We start from the raw sequence: 15,788 nt of genomic DNA, 5'->3' as shown, positions 1-15,788 counted from the left end.
ATCGCATCTGAACAATCAGAGGTATGGAAGATATACCTTATATTAGCACCAATCTAAGTGATTTTCACTGTTATGTGCCCGGTATGTAAACCGGTAACACAATTTATTAGGTTTAGTTTCCTACATAAAGGAGATATAACACAAAAACTGGTATCTGTACAATCAGTGGTATAGGAGATAAAGCTTATACAGCATAGATTTTGGCGATTTTCTCAGTAGACTTTGTATTATTATTTATAAAATATCTTACGAAATTTATCGGTTTTAGCTGTTGAAATAAAGGAGTTTTACTGTAAAATCCCATATCCGAACAATCAGATGTATGGAAGATACATATATGTTATAGTCACCCGATACTTGTTATTTTCACTGTAAGTATTCTGTTAATAATGAGTGAAAATGGTGCGAAATTTCATGCTCCTAGCTACATAAATGGAGGAGTTATGATAAAAGACCTCATATCTGAACAATCAGTTGTATGGGGGCTGCAGGTTATAGTGACCCGATCTTTGTTATTTTCACTGTAAGTCTTCTGTTGATAATGGGTGCAAGTACTGCAAAATTTCATGCTCCTAGCTGCATAAATGGAGAAGTTATAACGAAAAATCTCATATCTGAACAATCGGTTGTATGGTGGATATAGGTTGTAGCGACCCGATCTTTGCCATTTTCACTGAAAGTATTCTTTTGATAATAAGTGAAAACAGCGCGAAAACTCATGGTCCTAGCAACAATCAGTTGTATGGGAGCAATAGGTTATAGTTACCCCATCTTTTTAATTTTCACTGTAAGTTTTCTGTTGGTAATTATTGAAAACAGTGCAGAATTTCATGTTCCTAGCTATATAAATGGAGGAGTTATAACGAAAAATTTTATATGTGAACAGTCAGTTGTATGGGAGCTATAGGTTATAGTGACCCGATCTTTGTAATTTTCACTGTAAGTATTCTGTTGATAATTTCATGTTCCTAGCTGCATAAATGGAGAAGTTATAACGAAAAATCTCATATCTGAACAATCGGTTGTATGGGAGCTATATGTTATAGTGGTCCGATTCTTCCGGTTCCGACAAATAATTAATACATTATAAAAATACACCCATCTACCAAATTGTATCCGGATATCTCGAAAACTGAGAGACTAGATTGCATACAAACAGACGGACATGGTTAAATCGACTCAGCTCGACGTTCTGATCATATAAGTATACATTTTAATGGGTCTATCTCTTTTTATTCTGGTACTTACAAACGTCGGACCAAAGTTATAATACCATTTCATGCTCATGAAAGGTATAAAAAGAAAACAAAAAATACTACTTATTCACTAGCCACAGCTTATTTTATGCACTCACTTCTTTGTGTAGCGGTACAGAATATTTGCGCATTCTAACTGTAACTTCTTTTTCTGTGCCTTTGCTGCATTTTTGTAATTTGACTGTGTTACGTTTTACTTTGATTTTGTCGCTTGAAGTGTCTACTTCTGTGATTATTGAAACTGGGTCCGCGAACGACGGTAGAGAAACGAGAGTTGGTTATTCACCATTTTAAAAACGGCCGCTCGCAGCGAAAAACAGCTGAAATGGTAAATATTAAAGCCCCTACAGTACAAAAAGTTATCGAGCGCTTCGTTCATGAGAATCGTGTGCATAGTAAAGGTAGAGAAGCACCAAACAAAATTTTCAGTGACACTGATTAGCGATATATTGTGCGAAAGGTAAAGGCCAATCCCAGACTATCCGCACCGAAATTAGCTTCTGAAGTTCAAGCTGACCTTGGGAAACAATGTAGTGTGGAAACTGTTCGCCGTATACTGCGTAAACAGGATTTTCATGGCCGAGTATCACGGAAAAGCCTTTCATCAGCCCAAAAAACAGGCAATGCAGACTCAGCTTCGCCCAAGAACATGTTTCCAAGTCGCCAGAGTACTGGAATTCTGTTATCTTTGCGGATGAATAGAAATTTAATATCTTCGGCTCGGATGGTATGTCCTATGTTTGGAGAAAACCGAATACGGAGCTAAATAAAGAAAACTTGAGGCCAACGATCGAACATGGCGGTGGCAGCGTCATGGTTTGGGCCTGCATGTCAGTTGCTGGTACTGGGAAGTTGGCCTTTATTGAAATAACAATGAACAAAATTACGTACCTTCAGATTTTGAAGGTTAATCTGTTGCAGAGTGCCGAGGATCTGGGCATAAGATCACATTTTCGATTTTATCAGGATAACGATCCGAAGCACAAATCGGGTATTGTGCAAACCTGGCTGATATACGATTGTCCCCATCTGATGACACCGCCAGCACAGTCGCCAGACATCAATGTTATCGAAAATGTATGGTCTATATTGGAAAATAATATACGAAAACATAAAATTTCTAACAAAAACGACCTTAAAGAGGCTTTTAAACGGAATGGGAGAATATTTCGCCTGATATCACTAAAAAATTAGTAGCATCAATACCAAGCCGCCTTAAATCTATTGCAGACACTAAAGAATATTATACAAAATATTAGAAAAACTGAAAAAAAATTTACCTACATAAGTTACAAAATTTCAAGTTCCTGCATAAAATGACTAGAATAAATGCAATATTTTTTGTTTTCGAATTTTTAAGTTATGTAAATATAAGTTTTTTTAAATAAATGAAGTCCTTTTGTTAAGCAAGAATACCTGCTCTTTCTATTAGTACACAATTTTTTTTTTTTTGATATTCCTTATAGTTACTTAGTTATAATGCTTTGAAGTTGGAAATATGCATTGCATAAAATAAGCTGTGAGCCACTGTATATAAATTAGGGCTGGGATTTATACCGAATTATTTGACTATCCGGATATTCCGATATCTGAATAAAAAACCGAATATCCATATGCGATGCCAAAATTAAAGAATCTCAAACGAATCTCCTGAAAACAATATGAACGGAGATTAACCAGTGTTTCGATCTAAAAATTAACAGTAAAATAACAATTGTTTTGTGTATTAATGAAGTGTTCTATTATTTATTTATATTGCAGCTCGATAGATTTATTAATTTTGAGAATACTTTTCCGAATTTGTTCAATTTCTGTTTAGAATATCTGCATTCCCAAATAAATGGATACTGACCGGATTCACGGATAACAAAATGAACGGATATTAAGCGGATATTCAGATTTTATACAACGAACATCCTAACGGATATCCGAATATGCGGATAGACCCAGACCGAATGTAAATCTTCTGTATGTGCGTGCGCATGTATTTTGAACTAACAAAAAAGTCGTTTGTGTGCAATTGTTAAGTGCTGGTTATATTTCCATTGCAGTGCAGCGCAGTTGAAGCAGGGATGTAATTATAATTCGCATAGAGCGCATAATCTCTCATAATCAGCTGTTCAGTGTAATCAGTAAGTCTGGTCCAGTGCTCCAGGATTTAGCTAGGAAGATATAACCGAAGAATGCGTATTCATAGCCTCAATGAAGTCGGCATTAAAGTTAATTGTTGCCTTTTGTATAATTTTCAATGGAGTAGCAGCAATTAACTTTATAATCAACTTTATTCGACTATAAATATGCCCCAATGTATATATCAGAACGACCTCTGAATGAATATTTAATTTCAGTTCCATAAAATATTCGCCAAATTCAGGGATGGAAAATAATCATTATTTTTTAAATTAAAACAAGTAAGAAAGTCTAAGTTCGGGCGGAGCCGAACATTAAATACCCGGCGCAAGTATTAAATATATGTTTTCCACCTTTCCGAAAGCTACCGCTACATGATAAGCCGGGGTGTATACATTTTAAGTAAATTAGCGTCCTTAAATTTCGAAATATTGAAATTTCAAGCATATCTGAAATTTACCGGCCTCAATTTTAGTCCGATTTCAACAATTTTCAACGGTTTGCTTTTATGTGGCAAGCACAATAACCATACCGAGCTTGGTACAAATTGCTAGAACGGTTAGCGAGATACATATATGTGATCACAAGTGGGCGGTGCTACGCCCATTTTCCAAAATTTTGTCATAAACGTATTTCTTGGTAAAGAATTGTTGCAATCATCAATTTTGAATAAATTAGCTTCAATATTTACTGATTTATCGAAGATTTTGTATTTCTCGAAATTACCGTTATATGGGATGTGGGCGTGGTTATTGTCCGATTTTAGAAATTTTGGTATGCTGTACCAGGACCAACAACTGTGCCAAGTTTGGAAGAAATTGGTGTAGCGGTTACCAAGATATACACATGTAACCATAAAAGGGCGTGGCTACGCCCATTTGCCAGAATTTTGTAATATTCTTATTTGTCGTCTAAAACTCATTGCAAATATCAATTTTGAGTGAATTATCTTCAGTAGTTACTAAAATATCGCAGTTTTCGTATTTCTTAAAATTACCGTTATATGGGAGGTAGGCGTGGTTATTATCCGATTTCGCCCATTTTCAATACCATCCGTCCCACGCCCAAAAGAAGTTCACGTACCAAGTTTCGTTAAGATATCTCAATTTTTACTCGAGTTATCGTGTGCACAGACGGACGGACGGACGGACGGACGGACGGACGGACAGACAGTCACCGCTTAATCGATTTCTCTTTTCATTCTGATCATTTATGTATACATTTGTCTATATCTATCTCGATTCGTTTTGCCTGTTACAAACAACCGTTATGTGAACAAAGTTATAATACCCTTGTGCACAAGTGCGCTCGGGTATAAAAATCACCATGTTGTAACCCAGCAAAAAACACGATTACCACAGAAACGAAAGTGGAAACGAGCTAGGCGATGGGAATCGAATACCCTTTCGCTTCAAGAAGGCCTTATTTTAACATGGGCATGTCATTGGAGGTAAGCCCTTGAACGCAGCATTACCTTCAAACCAAGGGAGAACGCATGGATAAACAGAATCCAGAGAAGCGAACAAAGAATGCCTTACAGAGAAACTAATTTAGAATGCCTAGATAAGTATTTACATACTTATTTATATTAAATTGAAATCAGAAAATGTCTTAAAAGGTTAAAATTAATTAAAATTTTATAAATCAGATTTTATACATACATATGTATGTATTTAGGTATTTAGATTTTCTTAAAAATCGGTATGTACATACATGCATATTTAATAAAGCTTAAAATTGTACTTCCTCACTCTTGTACTTCACTTCATTGACTGACTTCAACTTCGCTGCAAATTGAACAAAGCTAAACATGACTTTTATGCGAGACAAATTTCCACAGAAAGTAGCGGTAGAAAAAGAATTTTTGGATATTCATTCTATTTTTCAGCTGACTACGATGAAGCATTCTACTTTGCATTCTCCGAAATGAAGCAAAGAAGCGAAATAAAAAGAAATATTGTAGCACATTCTACTTTGCTTTCCCTGAAATGAAGCAAAGAAGCGAAACAAATAAAATATTGTATGACATTCTACTTTGCATTCCCTGAAATGGAGCAAAGAAGCGAAACAAATAAAATATTGTAGAACATTATACTTTTCATTCCCGGAAATTAAGCAAATAAACGAATTAAAAAAGAAATATTATAGGACATTCTACTTTGCATTCCCCGAAATGAAACAAAGAAGCGAAATAAATAAAATATTGTAGGACATTCTACTTTACATTACTGGCAATGCCTAAAAGAAGCAGAAAAATTCGAAGGCATTATAACGCTATGCCTTCTAGAACACGTTACCACTAAAAGCGATTACCGATTTTTTGCTGGGAAGTGTCTGACAGCAATTTTATGTATGCTCACATATCTGTCTTTGTATGTCCTACCGTAATTTATTATGATTTTTATTTTTCAAGTTTTACTAAGAAAATTATAAATAATAATTAAAATATGATTTTTATTTTTTCGCTCAAGAATAATGATTACGCCTTGATTTTAAGTTTTTTGATCGAGAATAATGATTATCCTTCAAATTTTATTTTTTGACTCAAGAATAATGATTATCTTGCGATTTTTATTTTTTCACTCAAGAATAATACTCAGATTCTGAGTTTTATATTTTTGCTTGAGCACAAGGATTACTTTTGATTTTTTTTTCCCCTCAGGTATAATGATTACCTTGCGATTTGTATTTTTTCCGCTCAAGAATAATGATTGACACCTGATTTTTATTTTCTTTCCCTCAACATAAAACTCAAAACCTTATACAACGAAGGCCATATGAGCTGTTGGCTTGTAATTTTATGAGAACACCCTTTTCATCATGGGGTACCACCCAATGATAACGAAACGCTTGAAATTCTACACTTATAAGCAGGAAATCGGCATCGAAGTGAAACAAGATCGTTTTCATGCCTTTTGCATACGCATATGTTTGTATATCATTAATACGAAAAAACTCTAACTTACCGATCGTTTAGTTTTGACAATTTTTCTTTTGTTAAATGTGTTGGATATTTTCTCCATACAAAGTGTGCTCAAACGCGCTTTTTATGTGAAAAAAAAAACGTATATGAGCGTCAAAAAAAAATTGCCAAAAATCAACGGTAAGTCATAGCATCTTCAAACTTACACTTTGTTGTACTAATATTAAACGGGCTACAAAACTGCTTACAAATAATAAAAAATTTGTCTAAAGAGGGTAATTAAAAAGTGAAATGTTTTTATAAAAATTTTAAGAATTTTCTTTAACTTTGCGCGAAGTTTGGTACTCTAATTTTTGGTTATAAAGAATTAGCCAAAAATAAGGTATGTAATATGTTTAGCAATTTTCGTAGAAATTTTTTAATTTAGCGATGGTCAAAGTGGAAAAAATTAAGAACAAGTATACAAGTTCGGGCGAAACTAAATTTTATATACCCGGCACATAACGTGGTTTCAACTTTTTCTAATATTACATTTACATTGGACCAAAATGCGTGATTTGAAATCAGTCATTTGAAGGTGTTTACACTGCTTGATCCGCATTTGCTTTGACTTCTCATCAAATGAAAAGGGAAGACAAAAACAAAATGTATGTAAACAAACACTATATTTATTATATTGTTAACGCTTTTTGGACACAAAAAGGCAATTATTCTTTGATTAAACTAAAAATGTGTAAAGCTCTTGTATAAATTAACAATTTTTACACACAAATTTCAAAGATCTATTTATTTCGTTGTGTTTGTTTTGTGTTTGAAAAATTCCAAATGTCGAAGACAAACCAAAGCTTTTGTGGAACTTTTGTTTCTGAGTGCGTTCAATAAAATAGTACGGCAATTGGAACGCATTTGTTTCGTGATTTTGTGTAAATGCGTCGAAATGCGTCATTCTGGAAATGTGAATTTGTATGGAGAAATGCTTGATTTGGCCTCGCATTTGAGGTTTCTCGCCCAAATGACGCATTTGGGCTCAATGTAAATGTAATATAAACTAATTTTGCATGATGAGCAGGGGTGTTTTTTCCATATTTCAAACGTTTACGATAATATGCTGAGTTAGACTTAACTGAACTAAGTTTGATAGACATCGGTAAAGCGATTACCGGGATATACCTTTTAGTCATAAAGTGGGCGGCGCCACGCCCAATTCCTAAAAGTTTGTAGCAGTCTTCTTTATTGATGAGAGATTGTTGTAAGTATTACCTTGGAGTAAATTAGCGTCCTCAGTTATTTAAATATCGGAGTTTTCGTATACTTAAAATCTATCGTTTTACAGGAATTCAATGAATTGCTTTTCTGTACCAATGTTAATTTAATAATTGGTTAATTTTCTTATAAGTGGTTATTGCAATCATGGATTTTAAGTGAATTAGCTTCAGTAGTTACTCCTTTATCCAAGTTTCTGTGTTTCTGCAAAGTACCGTTATGTGGAAAGAGGGCGTGGTTATTGCCCGATTTCAGAGATTTTAAACAGCTGGACCCTTAGTAAAGCTGGTACCGGGTTTGGGGTGAAGCAGCTACTTAGATACGGCATTTCATCACGGGGCGAGGTTACGCCCATTTTCCAAAACTTTCATAATAATACTATTTTCTATCAAAATTCTACTGCACATACTCATTTCCAACAATTTGGATCCAATATTTACTGAAATATCATGGTGTTTCCATTTTTCGAAGATACCGTTATATGTGAAGTGGGCGAGGATACAGTCCGATTTCGCCCATTTTAAACACCAACCTACCTCGGATAGGCAACCTACATACCAAATTTCGTTGAGACATCTTAATTTTTGCGCGAGTTATCGTGTATGTAAATAACGGTTGTTTAAAAAAAATAAAAAGGGAGGTTTCGGGAACTATAGGAAACCTATTTTCATGTTGTAGTTGATCCTACCTACAACCTACATTAAGTTTGGTTTCGTGTATATTTCGTGATTTTTTTTGTAGCACCGTGTTATTGGTTTCGAGCATTTATGACGTTTGCAAGCAATTTGATTTTGAAGTTAAACTCACACACACATTTCTTTTCCAATCTCAACGAAATATAATTACGAAAGTAAGAAAAACTAAAATTTTTAATCTAGTTGGTGCAACGTGCATGCCTATGTAGATATGACACATGCACACGGCATGAAAACGATCTTGCTTCATTTCCATACCAATTTTCCGCCTATAAGTTTATAATTTCAAACGTTTCGTTTTTATAGGAAAATAACACAAGATAAAAGGTGTGCTCTTATAAAATTTCAAGTCAACAGTTCATATGGTCTTGGTTTTATAAGGTTTTGAGTTTTATGTTTGGCGAAAGAAAATAAAAATCAGGTGTCAATCATTATTCTTGAGCGGAAAAAACAATAATGCAAGATAATCATTATACCTGAGCGAAAAAAATTAAAATCAAAAGTAATCCTTATGCTCAAGCGAAAATATAAAACTCAGAAGCGGAGTATTATTCTAGAGCTAAAAAATAGAAATCGCAACATAATTATTAATCTCGATCAAAACCATAGAAATCCAGAAGTTATCATTATTATTGAGCAAAAAGATATAAATTATTTAATAATAATTACATTAGAGCAAAAAAGTAAAAATCAGAAAATAATATTATTTATGACTAAAAAAAACAAAAATCGGATAATAATAATTAAATGTTGATTAATATTTTTTAACATATAATGATTACCATCCCGGGTAAAATTATTTCTTTGTCTACGCAATCATTAATTTATTAACTGCTATAAAAGATTTCACGAAAGTCAAACCTTTGATGGACTCATTAATAGAGCCAAAAATGTGTAATTTTCCTAAAATATTTTCTAACAAATGGTATACTTATAGAAAAATCCATCGATAGTGGCAGAAAAAACATCGATAGTGGGGGAAATTAGAAAACATCGATACTAACGATATTGCCATCGATTGTTTTCTAGCTCTTATTTCGGGGCTAGCTACTCTTTGTATCGAAGCACCTCTGGCAAAGCAGTTGGATTTTGGTTTGGTCATAAAGCACTTTGCAGCTCAGAAACTGAGGAAAGCTCATATAAGTAATATTTATGTTATCCGGTAACATACATAAAAAAAATATATAACCTTTCTCCTTTTTGTGAATCAAAAAGCGCCAATTGATCACAAAATAATGATAAACTTATGATTTTGTTAGCTTATTTTGAATTGTATCAGCCCATCTTGTATTTATAATTGGCAGTTTAATAAAAAGAAACAAATATTTTTTCATAGTTCCGATATAAACTACTCCTTTGTTATAGGCTTTTATCATAAATACATATATTCCGATTCGTCCTGGGCCGAGTTTTCTCCCGACAGCTCTGTTCGCAGCTAATCGTGGAAAACGTACCCTAATCCATGTTCTGACCGACAACGAAGGCATTTTGAAAACGTGTTTTGGGATTGTGAGATGAAGACTGTTCACACCGGATGATAGTGTTACCGTTGACATTTCTTACATCCTTTGTTTACAGTTTTGCTACAAACAAAAAAAACCAAATCAAAATACTTTTCTTTCATTTTCTTTTCATTAACAACCTTTTTCCTTTATTGTTATTTTGATTTGGCCAGCCAATTAACAATAAATCCGAACTGAAGCACAGTGCTCCCCTTTCATATGAAATGTGGGCAAAAATAGAATTACGGACGGATTTAAATGAAAATTTGCTTCTTAGTGAAATTGAGGACACTAAACTCAAAAGTGCAATTTGTTTTTGGATAATTCATACTTTCACTGTAATTGCAGTTTGAAGTTCAAAATTTGGGTTCTGCATATAGTTCGTTCTATTTTCAAAAGTGAAGTGTCAAATCACACGGCTTATCCGATAGATGTGCAATACAGTTTTATTTTTTTGAAAAGGGTGGCCACCTTTTACAAATTTTATTAAAATTATTTAATAAGTTAAATGAACTAGATTAATATGGGTATCAATTGAAAAGGTTTTGAAAATACAATACAATACGTAGAAGGGTTGACACATGCTTAAAAAATCAAATTCACTTTAATTAAGGGAATAAGGTAACTGAAATATGTATATCAATATGGGTATCAAACAAAAGAAAAAATTGGACATATTAAGCGAGAAATATGTGAAAAGTAAAAACATTCCTGAGTTAATTTAAGAGTCCAGTACTTTAAAAGGAATTTAATAAGAACAAATCTGTAATAAAATATCAAATACGATGTCGTATTATTATTTTAGTTTAACTAAATTTGACTCTACAAATAGGTGCCAACCCTCTTCGTAATATTTGCAAGCTAAAACCTTCTTAAACCTCCTTCGTCTGACTCCCATATGGTTATACCTATCTCTTTCAATAACGTAATGCCTTTAATTCCAATTTGATTATTTTAACAGGTGGCAACCCTCTACATGTAGTTAGGAAATAAACCCTTTTTATACATATTTCGATTGATACCCATCTCATAATAATTCATTTACTTTATTGAAAAATTTGAATTTAATTTTTTACCAGGTGACAACTCTTTAAAAAAAAACCTCTATTGTCTACAGGTCAAACTTTTTAATCTGACACTTCATTTTTGAAAATAGAACGAATCGTGCATATCTGATGGCACTGACAAAAAATGAAAAAATGATTTTATGCATTACTTCAAAAGTGCAAAAAATTAGCAGGATTTATTTCTTCTTTCGAAAGGTAAAAACCCGTACTATTTAATAAAATAATAAAAAATTGTTATTTTTAACACTGACTTGCCTACGCATTGTGCTAAGTTTGTCTTGTTAATTCTTGTTGCTTATTGAAATAGTGGAAAATAAGCAACAAGAATTAACAAGACAAACTTAGCACAGTGCGTAGGCAACTGGCTGAGTCAGTGGTGATCGTCGATTCGAATCCTACTGAAAGAAGTCTGATGAGGAAATGTGGCGATTTCCGAAATAGCTATCACTTCTACCATTTTTTCAAATTATTGTTGCTTTTCCACAATAAGTTTTCACTTAAAACGGCCTCAAGCTCATAAAAATTGTTGAATATAATTGTTATAAGGCCATAAAAATAACAAAAACAAATAACTTAAGGACGAGCACACCTAAAAAAAGGTTAAACATTCTAATAATAGAAATATCAACAAAAATCAACAACCACATGATCAAGTGAATTGCAGCGGAATAGCTTCGCTTGATTGTAGTTGGCTTAGCAAAGTGAAATAGTGGAAAACAAGCAACAAGAATTAACAAAACAAACTTAGCACAGTGCGTAGGCAACTGGCTGAGTCAGTGGTGATCGTCGGTTCGAATCCTACTGAAAGAAGTCTGATGAGGAAATGTGGTGATTTCCGAAATAGCTATCACTTCTACCATTTTTTTCAAATTATTGTGGCTTTTCCACAATAAGTTTTCACTTAAAACGGCCTCAAGCTCATAAAAATTCTTGAATATAATTGTTATAAGGCTATAAAAATAAGAAAAACAAATAACTTAAGGACGAGCACACATAAAAAAAAGTTAAACATTCTAATAATAGAAATATTAACAAAAACCAACAAAACCAACAACCACATGATCAAGTGAATTGCAGTGGAATAGCTGCGCTTGATTGTAGTTGGCTTAGCAAAGTGAAATAGTGGAAAATAAGCAACAAGAATTAACAAGACAAACTTAGCAACTGGCTGAGTCAGTGGTGATCGTCGGTGCGCATCCTACTGAAAGAAGTCTGATGAGAAAATGTGGTGATTTCCGAAATAGCTATCACTTCTACCATTTTTTCAAATTATTGTTGTTTTTCCACAATAAGTTTTCACTTAAAACGGCCTCAAGCTCATAAAAATTGTTGAATATAATTGTTATAAGGCCATAAAAAATAACAAAAACAAATAACTTAAGGACGAGCACACCTAAAAAAAGTTAAACATTCTAATAATAGAAATATTAACAAAAACCAACAACCACATGATCAAGTGAATTGCAGCGGAATAGCTGCGCTTGATTGTAGTTGGCTTGGCAAAGCGAAATAGTGGAAAATAACAAAGAAAGAATTAACAAGGCAAACTTAGCACAGTGCGTAGGCAACTGGCTGAGTCAGTGGTGATCGTCGGTTCGAATCCTACTGAAAGAAGTCTGATGAGGAAATTTGGTGATTTCCGAAATAGCTATCACTTCTAGCATTTGTTCAAATTATTGTTGCTTTTCCACAATAAGTTTTCATCTAAAACGGCCTCAAGCTCATAAAAATTGTTGAGAATAATAAAAAATAATATATTTTTACATATATTTTTTATTCATTCCATTAAATTTTACCATTTCTTGAAATTGTCATTCATTTTTTTTTGTAATACCGCAAGGACACTGCGTTTAATTTTATTTAAAAAATTTTTAATCCGGTAGCTATCTATATGGAAATAAAAAACGTCAAACTAAATTTCTTTCATAGAATGTATTTTTGACATTTGTTTCCGTGAAAAGCTTACGCATGGCTAAAGTCTTATTAATATTCTTAGTATAAAATTTGTGGACTATAGTGGCTACTTGGCGGCATATAATTTATTTTATAAATTACCTTTACAAAAATACCAAAGACGTTCACATTGCAGACAACGGATTTTTCGATTTTTGCCCACTTAGGCGGCACTGTGTGACATATTAAAATTGATAAAATATGACTTCCACTTTGATAAGTATTTTTAAAAAGTAGTGCAGACACCGATTGGAATGAGTGGAACACGACTTTCCAAGTAGTTTGAGGCGAAAACTGGTTTTCGATCAACAGATTTTACATGGACGAAACTACAAGTTTTAGGTCGAAAACCAGTTTTAGAAACAAAATGGTATAAGGAGAACGCGTGCTAACGATTATAGAGCGTGTCGCTGCAGTGATTAGAAATCGACTCTTATGGTATATAGAAAAGAAGGTATCTGATGATTTTCAAGCGTTTTTGTTTATGTACGCTAATGGTCGTTTGATGTAACAGTGTTTAATTGCTCACTAATAAGTTTCTGCAAACGCTTGGGAGAATTAGAAAAGGTTAGCTTTTTCATCGCAGATATGAATAGTCCGCAAACACTCTTCTATGCGATTTGTAAATGACTCGAGAATGCTATAACTCGTTGGACAATCTTCCAATATCTGGCTGGGCATGTACATGTACCTACATAACTCTCGTTTAATAATATATACCTTGTTTATACCGAACCGCTTTGAATCAGTTCGCTGTGATTCAAAACAGATGCATAAACTAAATTTAAATACGCGTTGAAATTGAAAAGTGTATTGACTGGAATTTGTTTTTTATTTCTCATATCGGTTAGAAAATCCGTATAAACGAATAATTCTTTTAATTAAAATTATTATTATAATAAATTTGTATTACTGTTCGCTTCCATCTAGGTTCACCGCGCAAATGAATTATTAAAGAAATATCGAATAAAAACCGCAAATATTGTTTACTTTTGAATACGGTTCCAGCGACAGCGCTATAAAGACACAAGTATAAACGCTTGAAAGAAATATGTGTTGAGTCAAATCGGTTTTTTGTTAAGGCGGTTCTTGCGTAGGTATAAACAAGGTAATAGAGAATTATTTCAAAATCAATTTTTGGGATCAAAACCAAAGTTTGTTGACAGTTGGTATACATAAACTTAGTTGGGAAGACAGATATCTTCGCCATTTTTAGGAAGTTTAGTTATCTGTTAGACTGAACATATTCTCCTCATCATAATTAACAATTATGTGATGGAATTTCTAAAGCCGTACATTTTGAACTATTTCTCTGTCACTGAACATAGCCGTTATTGCAACCAAAATTAATATTGCTGTACAGATAATGTGAACACTTGTTTCCTCATTGTAGAACAAACAAATCGTAAAATATGCGGCCAATTTTATCTGGCGCTCATGCCGCAATCAAAGGCGATTTTTCCTATTATTAATCAAGCACGACGGTGTGATCATGTTCCACCAATTATCGTCGCATATATGTATGTTTTTTTTTTTATACAAGGAGAATGCATCGAAAGCCCTCCATAGTGGAACTTTAATCCGAACTAAAACTCTCTATATGTCCGCTGTAACGTATCCCCCACCGTAAAGTATTTTGTCGGAGGGCGGTTGAGCCTAAGCTCGATCGTACGTTCCAGTTCTGATGCAGTCAGTCACAAGTTGCATCTACTTGGCACCACCGAAAAAGATTCTCACAATATGCGATTATAATGGGACCACTCAAAAAGTAGTTGTACAAATTTTTTAAATATGTACCAATCAAGCACGATGAAAATCGGTACATATTGTGCTATTTGCTCCGATAATGGGATCCTAGCTTTATAGTCAGAACAATTTCGGCTCAGACAAAACTTAAGTTCAACTTAAGTCGCGAGTATTGGTGACTAAAGTTAGTTTATCTGTGCTAACAAGTGATTTGAAAGAAATATTGTGAAAGCCGTAAAGGCAGTGTCACACGATTGGTACATTTGTACAGATTTGTACATTTTTATATTGGGCTATTGGGACAAAATGAAAAAAATTGGGACTACAATTTCTTTTGTAGTCATCCGATTGGTACGATACAGCGAACTTCTATTGAAAAATTTAACGATTATATGTTTTTCGTGATAAAGAAAACATTTGTGCATTCACACGAGTGGGATACAATTTGCACCGAATTTTGGGCAAATGCCTAATCGTGTGACACTGGCTTAATAAAATAATTGGGCAAAACTGAAAGAAATCATTTTAAATTTAATTACTTAGTTATAACATAGTTAGTCATAAATGAAAACAGTAGTAGTTCGTTGTATTGAGAAGTAGTAGATATGATTATGCATTCTAGAAAGTATAATTCGTGAGCCTCAAGAGATTAATGCGAATACTATTTGATTCCTACCGATATTATAAATGTGAAAGTTTGTGAGTTTAACACCTGTAAAAAAGTTAAAGTCAGTTAATTAATAAGCTAAATAAAATATCACAACCATGTGATTGTCAAACGAAAGGATTAGAAATGAAAAAGTTTAATGTGGGTATAAAACGAGAGAGGTTTTAGAAAGCTTATGCCGTTTTCGTTTCTACAAAAAATTTTGCCTTCTCATTGCCCTCGTAGTATTTGTGCGTAGAGGGCAAAGGATGGTAACATTTTTCGGTTGAAACGAAAACGACACTAGTTTCCAAAATATTTTTAAAGGAGACTGCCACCTGTTTGGAAATATAAATCAATTCAGTTAGCAAATTAAATGAAATATTTTGATATGGGTGTCCAACGAGAGTTATAAGAAAGCTCTATTTCGAAAATATTTTTGAAGAGCTTTTACCTGTTCAAAAAGTTTAAATATATTTAAATAACTAGTTAGATAATATATTTTAATATGGGTACTAAACGAGATAGGTTTTAAGAAAGTTTTATCTATTACGAATATATTTTTGATGAACTTTGCCACCAGCTATTAGGAATTAAAATCAATTTA

The sequence above is a fragment of the Rhagoletis pomonella genome, unplaced genomic scaffold, assembly GCF_013731165.1.
Source record: "Rhagoletis pomonella isolate Grant_MI unplaced genomic scaffold, Rhpom_1.0 Rhpom_scaffold_00001, whole genome shotgun sequence".
NCBI classification, from domain to species: Eukaryota; Metazoa; Arthropoda; class Insecta; order Diptera; family Tephritidae; genus Rhagoletis; species Rhagoletis pomonella.
This window is presented reverse-complemented; position numbering follows the sequence as displayed.